This window comes from Maylandia zebra, linkage group LG3, assembly GCF_041146795.1.
Source record: "Maylandia zebra isolate NMK-2024a linkage group LG3, Mzebra_GT3a, whole genome shotgun sequence".
NCBI lineage: Eukaryota > Metazoa > Chordata > Actinopteri > Cichliformes > Cichlidae > Maylandia > Maylandia zebra.
In genome coordinates, this window is record NC_135169.1 from 58019708 (window position 1) to 58036578 (window position 16871).

General features: G+C 41.9%; 1 protein-coding gene and 1 long non-coding RNA gene across 2 annotated transcripts in view; one reads left to right on the top strand and one right to left on the bottom strand.

Annotated features, from left to right (window-relative positions):
* LOC143416841 (protein NLRC3-like) overlaps nucleotides 1–16871 on the top strand; it is a 153534-nt gene that overhangs the window by 71318 nt on the left and 65345 nt on the right. The window lies entirely within an intron of this gene.
* LOC112433844 (uncharacterized) lies at nucleotides 15422–16060 on the bottom strand. The gene is made up of 2 exons (XR_003023726.2): nucleotides 15906–16060; nucleotides 15422–15675 (listed from the first exon to the last, which is right to left on the bottom strand). It is a non-coding gene; the product is annotated as an uncharacterized LOC112433844 (long non-coding RNA).

The window sequence follows — 16871 nt, forward strand, 5'->3', positions numbered from 1 at the left end:
TGTGTTGTGGTTGATAACATTTTTTCCTGTTGAAGTGAATGGGTGAAACCTTATCAGAGTTTTGCAATATAACCCCCCCCCCCCCCCCCCCCCCCACCTACCCGCACATTTTAAACTATTAATGGTCTCTGCACTGCAAATGCTTCAGAAGGAGCAGAACCTCGAAATCAGACTCAATAATGATAAGTTCTCTTACCTCATCAGAAACCACCGTGACCCCGGCAGTGTTCGAAAAATAACTTGTATGGTCCAACAGCTGCCTCCAAGCGCCCAGTATCCTTTGCACGCCATAGCCTCTTTACTAAAAGAAAAATATGATAAGTTAGCTTAGGCATGCATGAGATTTGTAGTGGATACGCTTGGTAAAGGCCGACGGGCCACAACAGGAAAAAAGTCAATACAATAGGCATGCATTTACACGCAGAGAAATAGGAAAGGTACAGCGGGTGGGCAAAATAGAAAATTACTGACAGGCAGATCCATTTCCAGACTTCCACAAGCTCAGTGCACGTTGCATGTTTCTTTATATCCAATATGAGTTGAAGACTTCAAAATGCAAACAAAGTCATGCAACAGTCAATTAAGTTGCAACGCCAAACTGGCAACAAATGACCAACTGGTCAAAAAGAGTTGTTCACTATGTCACCTTCATTTTCTAAGCTTTGTTTCCGGGAGGGAAGTTCTTGTTCACGCGTTTCTGGTCCTGGAACACAATTAAACTCCTTGTGTCAGCCGTTTTGGGTGCATAATGAATCCTCTGGACTTTGCTGGCACTGAGGGTTAGCAGTAGGATGGCAGGGGGGCATCTTCAGGTCTGTGCTGCTGTTCACCGTCTGACTGCGAGTTGGGTATTTTTAATTGTCACTGATATTTACATGGTGGCTTCTTCTGTATGGCTTGATATGGTCAATGCTGTAGTGATTTCTTAAAGTTGCTCCTTCCGTGTTTTTTTAATCTCACACATTTGCCAGCAATGTCTTGAATGGTGTAGGGTCCTGAAAAATCTGGATCAAGTCTTCCTCCCTTCCTTCCACGTTTCATGTTCAAGAGAAGAACTTCATCTCCAACGCTGTACACAAGGTTTCTGTACTTCTGGACTCGTCTAGCATAAGCTTATGCATAAGCATAAGATTGTACTTAAACTGAAATATGACACCTACTCAGTGATTTACAACATAGAGGTAGGTTGTTTCCTCTTAAACATTTTAACCGCTTTCCTTACAAAATGAACTGGAAACCTATAAGTTCAGTCTCTGAGGTGCTCTGCGATTTCTCTCAGGGTAACGTCTGCCTGTTTGGTCAGAGTCCATAGTGCTCTGTGTGGAAAGTTCAGGTGTTTGAACATTGGTGGTTTCACGTAAACCCTGAACCTCAGGTGGTGAAGCGAGGGCAAACTCTTCTGAATCTTGAGGTGTAGATGTGTCCTCTCAGGTTGCTCTGGAACCACGTGACATTCTGCATCTAGAATCTGATCAACATGTCTACGCCAGACTAAGTTGGCTCCAACATTTATGGTGTATATCAGCGGTCCGGTCCGTGAACGAATCGTGCCAGAATGCCATTTCTGACTTGGGTCTCTGTAGTCTCTGGCGAGAACTCTTTGTCCAACATTGAAGAATCTGGTTTTGTTTCTTGTTGCTTCCACCATGGAAGACTGTTTATCTTGGACATCCTTGCGAATGTCTGGTTTCAGCAAATCTAGATGTGATCTCAGATCTCATCCCATGAAGAGCATTGCAGGTGTGTGTCCAGTTGTTGCATGAGTGGTAAGACAGTAAAAAAATTGTCAATTTTCTGTTGTAGCGGTTTCCCCTCTGTGCGACTGGCTGGTTCAGCTTTGTTGCAGGATGATGGTGAGCTGAAGTGATATGTCGTATGCCGTTACTCCCAAGGAAACACTGGAACTCCTCTCCAGTAAACTGATGACCATTGTCACTTACGAGCTGTTGTGGCAGACCTGTGCGTGCAAACGGTGACCAAAGACTATTGATCGTGCTGGCAGCTGTTGCTTGCTTTACGGGGAAGATTTCTGGCCACTTTGAGTGGGCATCAACCACAACCTGGAACATTTAGTCCATAAATGGGCCAGCATAGTCTATATGAATGCGTTGCCATGGAGCGGATGGCCACTCCCACGCGTGTACAGGTGCTGTTTGAGGCTGGCGCAGCGTCTGCTGGCAAACAATGCAGGATTTAGCCATATTCTCCATTTCACAATCAGTGCCTGGCCACCAAACATAGCTTCTAGCAAGACCTTTCATCTTAACACCCAAATGTCCATCGTGCAGTGAGTCCAGTACCTTTGTACCTAGTTTGGGTGGCAGATGACACGAGTTCCCCACATGACACATCCTTGGCAAACGGATAGTTGGTCTTTGTGGGTGGAGTACGCAGAGAACTGAGTGTCACTACAGGACGGCCAACCATTCACAGTAAGATCGTTTGACAAGATTGTGTTTTGGCTCGTTTCTCTTTTCACCTGAGCACTTGTGACAGGTAGGGGTTCCATTTGTGTAACATGAAACACAGTAGCTGGAGCAGTCATTTCTTCGGTGGGTTGCATGTGTGGAAGACGTGAAAGTCCATCTGCATTTCCATGTAGCTTTGTCCCTTTGAACTCAATGGTGTAGGTGTGTGCACCCAGGAACAAAGCCCAAGCAAGCGTGCCGCAGCCATGGTTGGAATACCTTTCTGAGGGTTAAAGATGGACACCAGCGGTCGGTGGTCTGTGATCAGGGTGAAGTGTCGTCCATATAAATACTGATTAAACTTCTTCACTCCCCACACTAGACTGAGTGTTTCTCTGTCTATCTGCGTATAGTTGCGCTCGGCTGCATTTAGGGACCTTGAGGCAAAGGCAAGTAGTCGTTCGGATCGATCAGGCATTTTGTGAGATAGCACGGCACCAATGCCATATGGTGAGGCATCACAGGCGAGGCGAAGTGGTAGCTTGGGGTCAAAGTGTGTCAGAACCTCCTCTGATGTAATGAGCTGCTTAACTTAACTAAATTAAATGCCTCTTCATAGTTTGTCCATTTCCATTTGACATTTTGTTGCAGCAGAGAGTTCAGCGGGTGCAGGACTGTTGAAAGGTTTGGTAGAAACTTGTGGTAATAATTAATTAAGCCCAAGAATGAACGTAGCTGACTCACATTTTTAGTGTCTGGTGCCTTCAGGACTGCTTCAACTTTGTCCTCGGTTTTGTGGAGCCCATGTCTGTCGATCTTGTGTCCACAATACTCAATGGCATCCTTGAAGAACTCACATTTGTTTTTGTTTGCTCTCAATCCATATTTTTCTAGCCTGGCCAGGACTGCTGTTAGGTTAGCCAGATGAGTCTGACCGGCTGGAGCAGCATCTAATAACCAACTCACAAAATAAAGAAAAATAAAAACAAACCAACAAACACAAAAACACCAGGCATCATGATACAGACTTATAATTTGCACCAATGTTTTTTCGAAATTCTATACACGAAAGTGAGCGCGAGAGCCCTCGGTGCGCCTGCTCGCTGCCAAAGTCAAAGTAAACTTTATTGTCATCTCCGCTACAGACAGTCCAGTATACAGAGATATGAGATGACGAGGCTCCAGTTACAGCAGTGCAAGTAAACAAACAATAAGAAGAGTAAGAAAATAAATATACACTTTAGGACCAGGGGTAAAGGATCAATAACAATTTAAATTTACAGTTTGAGGGGAGGGGGCCCCTGCTGCTTCCAAAAAGAGCACATTTCATTTATAATGTTGTAAATCCAAGTCCATTATGTATTCATGATTTGAATCCTGGGTTGTGTGAAATCTCAGAAATGCACCCTAGATGAAGTGAATCTGTGAACTAAGGTGTAGGTCTATTAGATCATGTTGTGGTGATCCTTGTGTTGGGGGATTTGTGTTCATACTGGAGTGCAAAATTAAAACCAATGGAAGATGGACAAGAAAAGTTCAAAGCCATCATGGTGCTCAACTTAGAAAAAATAGAAAAGAAGAGGAGGAGAAACGAGCAAAAGATGCAGGTAAGCAGATGTGTGATTGGATAATGGCAGGTCATCCTGAAACTATCAGAATCAGAGTGAGTCAGAAATTATGTGGGTTACAGTTGCTCCAAGAAGAAATGGTAAAAAAACAAACAGTAACAGACTAAACTCCAAACAATACATTATGTTACAGATTTAAATATTAATTAGTCCTTGTCAATTGTTGATTTGTCCTGTTCTCATTGTATGACGAATTATGATGGCTGTTTGGTAGCCGTCTGCATACAATGCATACTCTCTCTCTCTCTGTGTGTGTGTGTGTGTGTGTGTGTGTGTGCAGCAGCTTTATGTTAATGTGTGTAAGGATTTGTGTCTGCGTGTGTGTGTGTGTGGGGGGGGCGCCAGAGGGATTGTTCGCCCAGGGTGCCAAACAGGCTAGGACCGCCACTGCCTGCAAATAAACAACATTAACATCAAAAGTTTTACATTTCCTAAATGTATCCCACAATCTGAATATAACACCCACTTCCCCACGTTTGATCCGCTGTGTTAAATATGATTAAGAACAGAATGCAATCATTTGCAAATCCTGTAAACCAGTATTTTAAACAAAGTGAGAAAATGAAACATTTAAAGAAAAATATTAGCCCATTTTGAATTTGATGGCAGCATCCTCTCTCCAAAAACTAAAGGCTTTACGATGTTTAGTGCTGGACCATGTTGGTTAATGTGTAAACTCAACAGTTTCCATTTTGATTAACCTGACCAACATCTAACATAGAACACCTTTGAAGTGGACCTCGCACCCTGTGGATAACTTCAAACACGTCGAGGTCTTCAGAGGCTGAACTTTGACCCAGCATCACAAGGAGCGCCATAAACACTTGTTACGGTTATTAGAAGGAACCCAGCCTTTAGACATCCCCACAACGACATCGTGACCAAGGGTCTGTTGCATGATTTTTAACATGGCTACAATGTGTCGTCTGCTGAGTCATCGTTTAATACAACAACGTACTGAAAGAGAGCATTCAGCATCTGACTGAGCTGGACTAACCTTCCCTTTCAAAAGTGAAAACTGCAACATAAAACTGGAATACAACCAACTTCTAATGAAATGTAACATTTTATAACATGAACACAGATTCCAGGTGAGCTGTGTCCTCCAGGACTGGATTTACCAGAACAGGTATGAGGATGGTGCCTGACGGGCATGTACGAGCTGGAGTGGATCCCAGCTAACACAGGGTGAGGAGACAGACGACCGTTCACGCTCACACTTATTCACCAGTTAACCTAACCCCACTACCTGAATGTGTGTGAACTGTGGGAGGAAGCCAGAGTCCCCTGAGAGGACCCACACAAACACGGGGAGAACATCCAACCTCCACAGAGACTCTCTCTGCAGTAAAAGCACAAAATAAAAACCACACCGTCATGTAATTTAAGAAACTGGTCTTAAAAACAGTTAATCTAATGTGTCCACATGGAGCCCGTGTTAAGGTCCGTACTGGGCTTCAGAACATCAAGTGAACAACGTCAGATGGGACCTGAGTGCGTTGTCTCCTGATAGAAAGTGCTGAGGATCAGAAGGACTCAGGGACAACACGATATCTGTCCAGCAGAGGGCGGCATTATTCCAAACGGCTCATCGAACTATTAAACAAATGCACAGACTGCACAAACACAATGACTGCAACTCACAACGAATTACACCAATTACTACACCAAACTACAACATCGGCCTATGGCATCAATTAGTGCATAAAGCATACATCAAGTTACAGCCAAAAATGCATCACAATGACTCAAGCTGGGGTCAACAGGTTTCCCCTCATGCTCACCCGACCTTTCTGCTCATCAGGTGCAGTGAACAGGTGAGTGCAACCACATTTATCACCTAACACGCCCACGAGTCACGCCTCACACCCGTGCACCAATACAAGTTGTGCATTTAAACCAACCCTCTTAATCCAAAACAAAAAGGAACAACTCATATGGCTCCTACACTTGTGCTCAAGAACTCAGTCCTATATTTTAGGTTATTCTGAATAAATCGTTCATGCCCTCTCTTGGGAAAGAAGCTGTTGTGGTTCCTGGTCCTAAATCTAGTCGTCCAAAAGTTCTAAACGACTTCAGGCCTGCTGCCCTCACCTCAGTCTTTGAACAAATCATCAGAAATGTGATTATGGAAGACACTGAACTTCAGCTTGATTCAATGCAGATTGCACATAAGCCCAATAGAGGAGTGGAGGACGCGCTTTTGATTCTACTTCACCTGATTGTCAAACATGTAGAGAGTAAAGGACTTCAGTTCATCGATTTCTCTGCTGCTTTCAATAACACAGCCCCAGATTTGAATCAAAAGACTTTTAGAACAGTTTGAAATCCGGACAAACCTGAGCAAGTGCAGTCATATAAATATCTTGGGGCCATTGAGTCTGTTTTATCATGAGAATGATGCAGGACAAAGTCTTATAAAAGCAGCTTTGTCCCTGCTGCCGTCACTAAACTTAATAACTAATAACTGTTTTTCTGATTTGATTAATCGCGTCTAATTTCCAAATATGTGTCTGTCAGGTTTAAATCGATGTGTGTGTTTGTGAAGGGATGACAAATGCTATTATTTTTCTGTAAAGCAAATTTACGTAAAAGTAAAGTAACCTTGATATGTCAGGATGTAGATGTCCCACCCAAAAACGTCATCAGCCCTGAAACATCGGTACTGTTCCAGGCAGCATTGCTGTCCACACGTCCATCAGAGTGTTAGAGGCGGCTGCCACGGATGTTGCAGTCTGCTCTCTGTTTCCATGAAACAACCACACTTGAAATGATCATTAAAGCTACCTGTACTAAAGGAAGCTGAGAACATGGCAGACGTGGGACTGACTGTGATCAGACTGTGACGATTGTTCTTGAGCAGATCTACAGGTCAGCTGTTCCACATCATGTTTCTAGGATGGAGCCGTTTGGAATAATGCCGCCCTCTGCTGGACAGATATCGTGTTGTCCCTGAGTCCTTCTGATCCTCAGCACTTTCTATCAGGAGACAACGCACTCAGGTCCCATCTGACGTTGTTCACTTGATGTTCTGAAGCCCAGTACAGACCTTAACACGGGCTCCATGTGGACATATTAGATTAAATGTTTTTTAAGACCAGTTTCTTGAATTACATGACGGTGTGATTTTTATTTTGTGCTTTTAGTGCAGAGAGAGTCTCTGTGGAGGTTGGATGTTCTCCCCGTGTTTGTGTGGGTCCTCTCAGGGGACTCTGGCTTCCTCCCACAGTTCACAGACATTCAGGTAGTGGGGTTAGGTTAACTGGTGAATAAGTGTGAGCGTGAACGGTCGTCTGTCTCCTCACCCTGTGTTAGCTGGGATCCACTCCAGCTCGTACATGCCCGTCAGGCACCGTCCTCATACCTGTTCTGGTAAATCCAGTCCTGGAAGACACAGCTCACCTGGAATCTGTGTTCATGTTATAAAATGTTACATTTCATTAGAAGTTGGTTGTATTCCAGTTTTATGTTGCAGTTTTCACTTTTGAAAGGGAAGGTTAGTCCAGCTCAGTCAGATGCTGAATGCTCTCTTTCAGTACGTTGTTGTATTAAACGATGACTCAGCAGACGACACATTGTAGCCATGTTAAAAATCATGCAACAGACCCTTGGTCACGATGTCATTGTGGGGATGTCTAAAGGCTGGGTTCCTTCTAATAACCGTAACAAGTGTTTATGGCGCTCCTTGTGATGCTGGGTCAAAGTTCAGCCTCTGAAGACCTCGACGTGTTTGAAGTTATCCACAGGGTGCGAGGTCCACTTCAAAGGTGTTCTATGTTAGATGTTGGTCAGGTTAATCAAAATGGAAACTGTTGAACGTTTCAGAAGTTTACACATTAACCAACATGGTCCAGCACTAAACATCGTAAAGCCTTTAGTTTTTGGAGAGAGGATGCTGCCATCAAATTCAAAATGGGCTAATATTTTTCTTTAAATGTTTCATTTTCTCACTTTGTTTAAAATACTGGTTTATAGGATTTGCAAATGATTGAATTCTGTTCTTAATCATATTTAACACAGCGGATCAAACGTGGGGAAGTGGGTGTTATATTCAGATTGTGGGATACATTTAGGAAATGTAAAACTTTTGATGTTAATGTTGTTTATTTGCAGGGTTTAAAAATAAATGTGTTTATTGTTTGAAACTCATACTTGGCCTTCTACTCTTCATGGCTGCTTAACGAAGCTAACAGGGTGGACAGTCTGAGGAGCTGGGAAAGAAAAGCGTCTGAACTGCTTTAAATTTCTTGAAGACATTTTATCCAAGAAGTTTCTTCAGTTCTGAGAGAACGGCGCGGCGGTGGGTGTGGATAATGTTGCCGAAAGAAAACGGCGGAAGAGGGGCGGCTGAAGAGTAAACTTTCAGAAGTAAGTACTGAATATTATGTCACTTATTTATGTGCAGATGTTTAATAATGAAGAACATTAAAACATTCCTGTTGGCCACATGTTGGCAAAGTTATGTGACATTAGTGATGTTTGTACTTTCAGCGTTTACTTGGTTTTAAAGCCTTTACTTTAAAATATACGCTGTTCAATAGTCGACCTTAATCCTACAGAGAATGTGATGATTTTGTGGATAATTAAAGTCAGTCATTTATCCACAAACACAACAAGCTGAAAGTCAGTGATGCTGCTCGGTTTGCAGTCCTGAATATCACGGCACAAGCAGGATTCACTGCACTGTTAATGTTAGCTATGTTATATTGCTGCCTCTGTTCGGTGGTGTCGAGCCAAACGGACTTTAACGTGTGTTTGAACGAGCTGACGGTTCACTCGTTAAGCTGAAAGAAAGATGCTTTAATCACAGCAGTCACACATGTGTCCACTGCACCATCTGGGAACTCTTCTTGTTTGCACTCGTAATAACACAAACACTAAATCCTCCTTCTCTGGTGCTGTTGTGTAGCAGTGTGTACACCTGAGACTGTCACCTGTCTGTCTGTCCTGCACAGGGCTGAACTGGGACAAAAAATCGGCCCGGGCATTTTGACTAGAGACCGGCCCACCAAAAATGTGACGTCATTCAGGGGTAAAACCGCAAAGGATTCTGGGAACTTGTGGCAAGAGGTACTAGCGCATGCAGGCTTTCAATTGAACTCAGCTACAGAGCGATAAAAAGAAACACAAAAAATAGCCGGTGTTGTGCCAAAAAGTGATTGTCTGCCAAAAAGTGATTGCTCGTATTTAAATTGCTATAAGTAACTTGTTGGGCTATAATATGTGAAACATATGTCAAATGCATCCCTCATGGATGACATAAAGTCATCTCTCCATCTCCATCTCCTGCTCTTTTATTTCTCTCTCTTGCTCCATCTCTCTCTGCTGCTCTTCTGTCTCCTCTGTCACAGACTTCTCCACTTTTGATGATAAATCAGCCTGGTGCAACATGTAAGGATTGGCACAATTTGTTAAGATTTTGAGGAGTTTGAGAAACTAACCTTAAGCATAAAATAAAATTTACTATCAGTAACTTCATAGCACCCGCCCAGCAGTATATAAACTCCGTCATGCTAGCTAGTACCAGTTATTCTAAGCGACTGTAAAAAGTCAGCACAACAAAAACAAACTACAACTAAACTTGGTTTATATCTGACACAGATAGACAGCAGGTCATAACTTCTTGCCTGAAGTTCAGTTCCTCTGCCACTATGACCGGTGGCGGCCTCGGGTCTCTCCTCCTCTTGCCTCCCCTTTCCCTTATCCACCTGCTGGCCTCCACCACTTGCTGATGTTGCTAAATCTGTGGAAGCTATGCCACAGCTACCGCCAAACAATTCAGTTATTTTTGCACATTTGGCAGCGTCTGCCTGAAGGGCTTGTTTCTTTTTGGCCCTAATTTTTTCTGCACCTTCTTTCCTTTTTTTGTTCTCCATTTTCTTTAGTTCATCTATAAGATTGCTAAACAAGGGGGAGGGTGCATCCGCCCTCCTCGGCTGTAATTGGTCCAGCCCAGAGTCGATCATGACCAATTGGCCAATCCAACACCTTTCATTATTTATACCCTTCCAAAAGAAAAAAAAAATCGATTGGCCCATAAAAGCAAAAAATCGCCAGTGGCCCACCGGGCAAATGCCCGGTATGCCCGATGGCGAGTCCAGCTATGGTCCTGCACTCTCTCTCTGTTTCTTTCTCTCTGATTGTGGAATAAAAGTATGAACATGTGTTTATAAGTCACACTTGTGTTTGAATCCTGCACCTTATCACACATTTGATTTCCATGTGTGACGACTGCAAGTGTCCAGAGTGAGGACAGACTGAGGGAGCCACTGCTGCACATCATCTGTGAGGCTTTGCAGCCCTGATGATCCACCAGGACAAACTCAGCAGTGTGTGAGGAAGAGGAGGAGGAAGAGCCAGCAGCAGCTGACAGATGGAGAGAATAGACAGACTGTTCCCTGTTTGTGAAGGACTGCTAGGAAAGTTTAACATAACTGTCTGTCCTGAATCAGTCTTATTAGGTAATGTTCAAATAATGTTATCCTCCCAGTGTTTTCAGTGTGGGAGAAAGTACTCAGGGCCTTCAAGTTACACACTATGAAAGGCAGCAACAAGTTTAATGTTCAGAAACCTAAAGTCTGTATCAGCAGCAGAATGGAGCTAAAAATAAATGTTTGTTTCAGTTCTATGAAGCTTTGAGTATTTTGGATCAGTAGCACTGCTGTGTTTGTTGCATCATATTGCTGTGATTGTTTATATGCTTTATATATTCTGAGCTAAGTTGATCTATAGTGTTACATCATTTTCTATAAGGATGTTATGTGTTTGTAGACTTTCTGCCCAGTTTGACCCATTTAGCAGAAGTCAGCCTGTTTAAGGCTCTGATGTCTATTCTGTATGACTTAAAGCAGTTATGACATGGTCTGATTTTCTCACCCAATAAAGGAATATTTCATTTATCAGTCTACTCTTCATTCTATCAGACACAGTTATCACAGCTCGTACATTTGCTTTTTACACATATATGTAAGCACTGAGCCAAATTTAGTAATGCCAACATATTAAAAGAACAATATTTCTCTCTTATATATGATACATCTATATACACACTGTCACAGATACTTGAGTGTCTTTGAGTGAAGATTTAAGGTGATAGGAAATATAAATAACTGCAGCTTGAATCTTTGACACAGAGTTCATGCTTCAGAGTTCAGATGTTCAGAGTTCATGGACCGTTGAGGCTGCGAACTTTAAGGCTGCAGACCCTGAATTGGGATACAGCCATCGACTGTGGAAACCTTGCAAGTGGATCGTAAAGGTTGTTACAGAGTCTTTCATGTCTAAATTTGCCGTTAATAATTATATAATTGTAGGAATCATCTAGTTTGCTTACACTGATTACGTTGGCACTTTGTTAGCGCTACAACAACGGTCAGACCCCCGAGGCATCTAAACTTTAGTAAGAATGTGCACTTTTGACACCTCTGGTTAGCATTTAGTGGTCAGTTTCAAACGTATTTGATTTTTGCTTGTTATGAACAAATTCACTTCACTACTTTTCACGATCTGTAACATCAATGCACATTGTTCCATTTACTGCATATTGCACTTTATTCATATCTCTCATTCCACCTGCAAAAACATTGTAAAGGTCGTCACAGAGAGTTTTATATATGTATAAATACTAATATTCTCTATTTATTCTGTTTTATTGCCAAGATGTTAGTTAGCCTTTGTTCAGTTGTCTTTTATATGTCAATAGATACGTATGTCACAAATAAAAGTTTCTTGTAAATTATGTTTTTGTAAAGAATTTTCTCCCAAATCTCTTACATGCTAACTGTAACGTGTTATTTCTGCTAAAACCTGAACTTAAATGTGTATATGGTGTTTATCTGTTTTTCTCTCTGTTTTAGATGCAAATATCAAATTGGAGTTCTGCCTCCAGGCCAGAGTTGCAGGAATGCACCACGTGTTGGCTGTTTCACTGCCCTCTGTGCCCCACTCTCAGCCCTGCTGTCAGGGCAAAGATTGAGCAGCATATAAATGGACACATTCAAAGTGCTTTGCCTTTCAAAGGTATGTTGGTATTAAATATACCTCATAGTTAAAGTCATAAATATGCACTTCTTTTCAGCACCTCTGCAGGTCTTTGTTGACTTAAAAGTTATTTTTCACATTGTACAGTTCAGTTCATTCATCAGCGAGAGAAAAAAGTGTTTTCATTAAATATTTTTCCTGTTCACCACATTTCCTGACAGCTCTTGTGATCCACACCATTTTGCTTTCATTATTGAGGACGGCTTGGATATTTTTGTTAATATGTACAATCTGATTGTTAGATAAACTGACTGCATTCTATACAACTACATTTAAATTACATGTTTTTTCTTTTTTTCTCTCTTACAGACAAAATGATGTGCCGGTGCACTTTCACTGCCCTTCTGTAACATGACAGTCATACAGCGTGGGGATATGGCAAGGCAATTATTGTCATGTCAGCATTCAGGACTGCTCCCCACTGAACTCTCCGTGGAGCCTCGTCTCCCTCTCCATGTCTCGTCTCCAGCATCTAAACCATTTCCTGAATCTTGGGTAGAACATTCATGTGCTCCACCCTCTGTGCTAAATGAAACTGGGGCTTGTGGAAAGTCCATGAAAATGAAACGTCCTCACTGTGGTCTTAGTCTTCTTACAAAAAAACTTCAAGGCTCACATGATGAGGAGGCATTCAAACAGGTCAATAGATGTTTGCCTGGCCTGTCATCCACAGTGTTTTTGTGTAGAGGGACTTCTTCCTCTTTGTTTTTCAGTTTGCAGAGGACATGGAGCTCTTTTTAAAAGCATGTGCTGACGAGCAGAGACTACAGGTCAAAGCGATGTTTGACATTTAATGGACAGATGAAGGCACTGGCTGTTTGTTTGTGTTTTTTATCTGTTGTTTGTTTTTCAGTGTACAGAATTCCAGTTAAACTTATTATAAAATGCTGTTCACTTGTTTCCATACTTATAGTAAAAAATGTAAGTGTAAATGTAACAGCATTGTTTATACTTGTAACTTCAGAGTAAAAAGCTTATTGTTGATATTAACATTAATGTATTATCCTGTAATCAATAATATTTTTATGCATTTTACGCATTAACCCTCTGATCTCTATCCTGGCCATTTGGGGCCACTTCACTTCTCCTTGTTTGACTGCTACACTGCAGTGGACCAAAAGAATGACGCAGGTTTGATCTTAAGGCTCTAATAGTTGTGTGTGTTGTGCATGACATTGCAACGCAAACATGTATTTGCAAGATAGACTGGAATAAATTATGATGCATCAAATATTACACAGGCTGCAGTGAATTGTTGTTGATACAGGTTATTGAGCTTTGAGTTTCCCAGTCAAACGTAGCTTTGACACACATGCTAACACTCTTACTCTTGTACATTTCATAACAAGACACCATAGCCAAAATATTAGCTCTCAAAAAAAATTCAAAGCTGCAGCTGCAGCACACACAGCAACAAACACTGTTAGTAAATGTGTCCTGGAGTTTCTGCAGGTGCAGAAAGTGCTGCTGCTGTAAGTCAGCCTAACAGCTTCCAGATCACTGATATTTCTGGAAAGATGGCAAGAAGGGCATCACAGCTCATTTCTACAATCTCCCAGATCTTGGAATACAAGCCCCTGTCCCATGAAAACCACTTCACAGTAGTAGGAGTCCACTAAAACCTACAAATGAAGAGTGATCCTGGAAGAAATAGGGCGCACACTAGTGACCTCAACAGTTGCAAGACAGCCTTGTCCCCGATGCTTATATGAAAAAAATATGAAGATTTATGAAACCATTAGGACTTTATTACTGTTTTATCTGAAAAGCTACTGGTAATATTTAACCTAACTGGGATTTAAAGTGTAAAAAACAGAATGTAGATAAAATTTTGGTTTTGATGAAAAGGAGTGGAGCTTGTGAGCCACAATGTAAGCAGTGTTGCTTTGCTGACATGCACTCGATGCTGGCAGTACAAGCATTGTAGTGGTTCTTATATTTTTGTAAACTAACTGTATAATATATTGAGCCATTCAACAGTACACAAATGTTTGTAGGCTCCTTTTTGTATGCAACCTGCATGTCTTTCTGAATTAATTGTTTGTTTATATCATGTTTTTCAGGAAAAAGAAGAAGTTAAAGTCAAGTGGAAGCCCTGCTCAACATGGTATGTAGTAACAACTTTGTTGGACGGGAACAGACATTCATACTGTTGATAAATAGTTATCACCTCAATTTGAATTCATGTATTTGGACTAAACTAAATTGGGAGCTGTTAGCTGTCAAGCTGCTCTTCTGTGAGGAGCTTGATAGCTGTCCACCTCCAAAGTCCATTATGAGTTTTGGAGGTGGACATGGTCAAGACTTTTAAGAGTTGGCATAAGACTTCACTTCTTTATAGAGCTTATAGTTGGGGCTGGTTCAGGTCAGCCCTTAGTTATGCTGTCACAGCACCAGACTGCTGGGGGTTAGTGTCTACTCGTGTCATTGTATATATCCAGGAATATGTGCCTGAGGATAGTTGTCATGAAATCAATATTAAATCAAAGGATTCCTTAATGACCACAGCTGGCATGAGTTCTCCAAAGCTGCCTGCTGTCTCAGGATCTGTCTCCAAAAAGAACCAGGGAGCGCTAACATGTTATGTTCTAGACTGATGAAGAAAATGCACATTACACATAGTATAAACTCACTATGTTAAGTAATGTGAAGAGGATGCCTTTAGCTCCTATTGGGTTGGTTCCTTGATCAGTGCAATACAGAATCATTCATCTGGTTTGATGTAATGTCCTTCAAACACGTCAAAATGAGGCTCTGTAGTCTGTGTGGCCTCCACATGCCTGTATGACCTCACTACAACACCTGGGCATGCTCCTGATGAAGTGGCAGATGGTCTCCTGATGGATCTCCTCCCAGACTCCAGGACTAAAGCATCTGCCAACTCCTGGACAGTCTGTGGTGCAGTTGGTGGATGGAGTGAGACGTGATGTCCCAGATGTCCTCAAATGGATTCAGATCTGGGGAATGGGCGGGCCAGTCCACAGCATCAATGCCTTCGTCTTGCAGGAACTGCTGACACACTCCAGCCACATGAGGTCTAGCGCTGTCTTGCATTAGGAGGAACCCGGGGATTTCTTCAACAAAACACTGAACAAAACATGTCCTTGTGAGTGTGCTGCCTGGTGCTTTTACATTTTGTGGTAATTTGAGCAGCCCAGAAAGCATCCCATGAATTCAATGATGTTATTGTATCTGAACATGTGCACGAGTCATTAAATTAGATGGGAAAGAATGATTCAGGGTAAACAACTGCACCAAGGGAATTACATTTTTCTTCTCAACATGTAAAATGTCTGTTGATAAGCAATTTCTGAAACAGACATTATAAAAATCACATTAAACAGATGTGATTAACTTTTTATTCTAGCAAACATAACATCAATGATGACACAATCAGTCTTCATCAGAAGTGCTCAAATCACTCTCATCGTCTGGAACGTCCTCCTCCTCCTCTGAGTCCATTTCCAGGAGTGGTTGGTGGCTGAGGATTCTCTTGTACACGTCCTTTACTTTGAGCGTTTCAGCTTTCAGTTCACTTTGTTTTTAAACCAGGCTATGGAGTCCTTTCTGTGCATCCTCCGACATGCCAACAAGGGAGGCTGTAAAAACAACAAAACTATTAAATATAAGTAAAACAAACAAACAGACAAAAAAACTCACCTCATAAACACAAGGAGTTAGGATCATGTAATTAAACTTTTTTTAAGGGAGAAGGCAGTGTTAGCTAGCAACCCAAATATAGGTAAAAGATCCAGTAAGACTTTAGTATCTGCTATTATTTTCAATCAATTCATCACCAAATGTATAAATAAATAAAAGATGTGCTTACAGTCTGAGGAGATTGTCCCCAACACCACAGATCGCATTCGCAACACTGTCCAGTGATGCTGCATCTCCCTGCAAAGGATCATCTCCTCCTCTCTCAGGCGCCTCACAGCCATCACCTTCTCAAAGACCTTTCTCTTTGTCCGGAGGTCAGCAGCAGCTGCAGTTTAACAACATCAGATGGGAAAACATAGCAGCATATTATGATTCAAGAACAAAACATTCAACTGCTGCTCAGATACTGGGAGTTTGTTTAAAAAGGATATTTAGAAATCAAGAGCTTACGTTCACTTGTGCTCTGCCAGGGCCAAACGTCGCTCTGCATGAGGGCATCACTGGATACGATTTGCTTTGTTGCTTGTTTCCTTGTTGTAGTCGTCAACAGCAGCCGCCAAGCGTTTCTTCTCATCTAAGATGACCTTGTGAATTCTGTGTCGCCTCTTGTTGCTATCTGTAAATAATCATAAAAAGGAACACCTTCACATAATGCATATATTTACATTTTAATCTACACTCATCAATTCGTTTGCTAGAACAAATCACATCCAGCTTAAACAAACCTGGATCTGATTTTATTCTGTTTACAAAGTAGCTGTACAAGCTGTACAAACTGAGCATCAAACGGTCCGTTTCAAAGAAACTGTGACACCATTTTGTCTGTAAAGACTTTGTGTTCGCACTCTGATGATGACGACAAGCTCCTCTACTCGTGCCTGCAACGCTCCAAGGCTGCCATCAGTTTGATCCGTTTCTAAGTGAGAGGAATATTAATCAGAACACAGGATGAGTAACAGTCACCAAACTACAGTGGACTCTGTAATCACTGACTTGATGATATTCATTATAAGACATCTGGAGCCTTCATGTGCTGCATTATCATGAGATAACAAGTATGTTGGTGTTCAGCTTTATAAAACCAACTAGTACGACATCACTTCAACCCAGGTCCAATCCAATTTGATCAAACGCA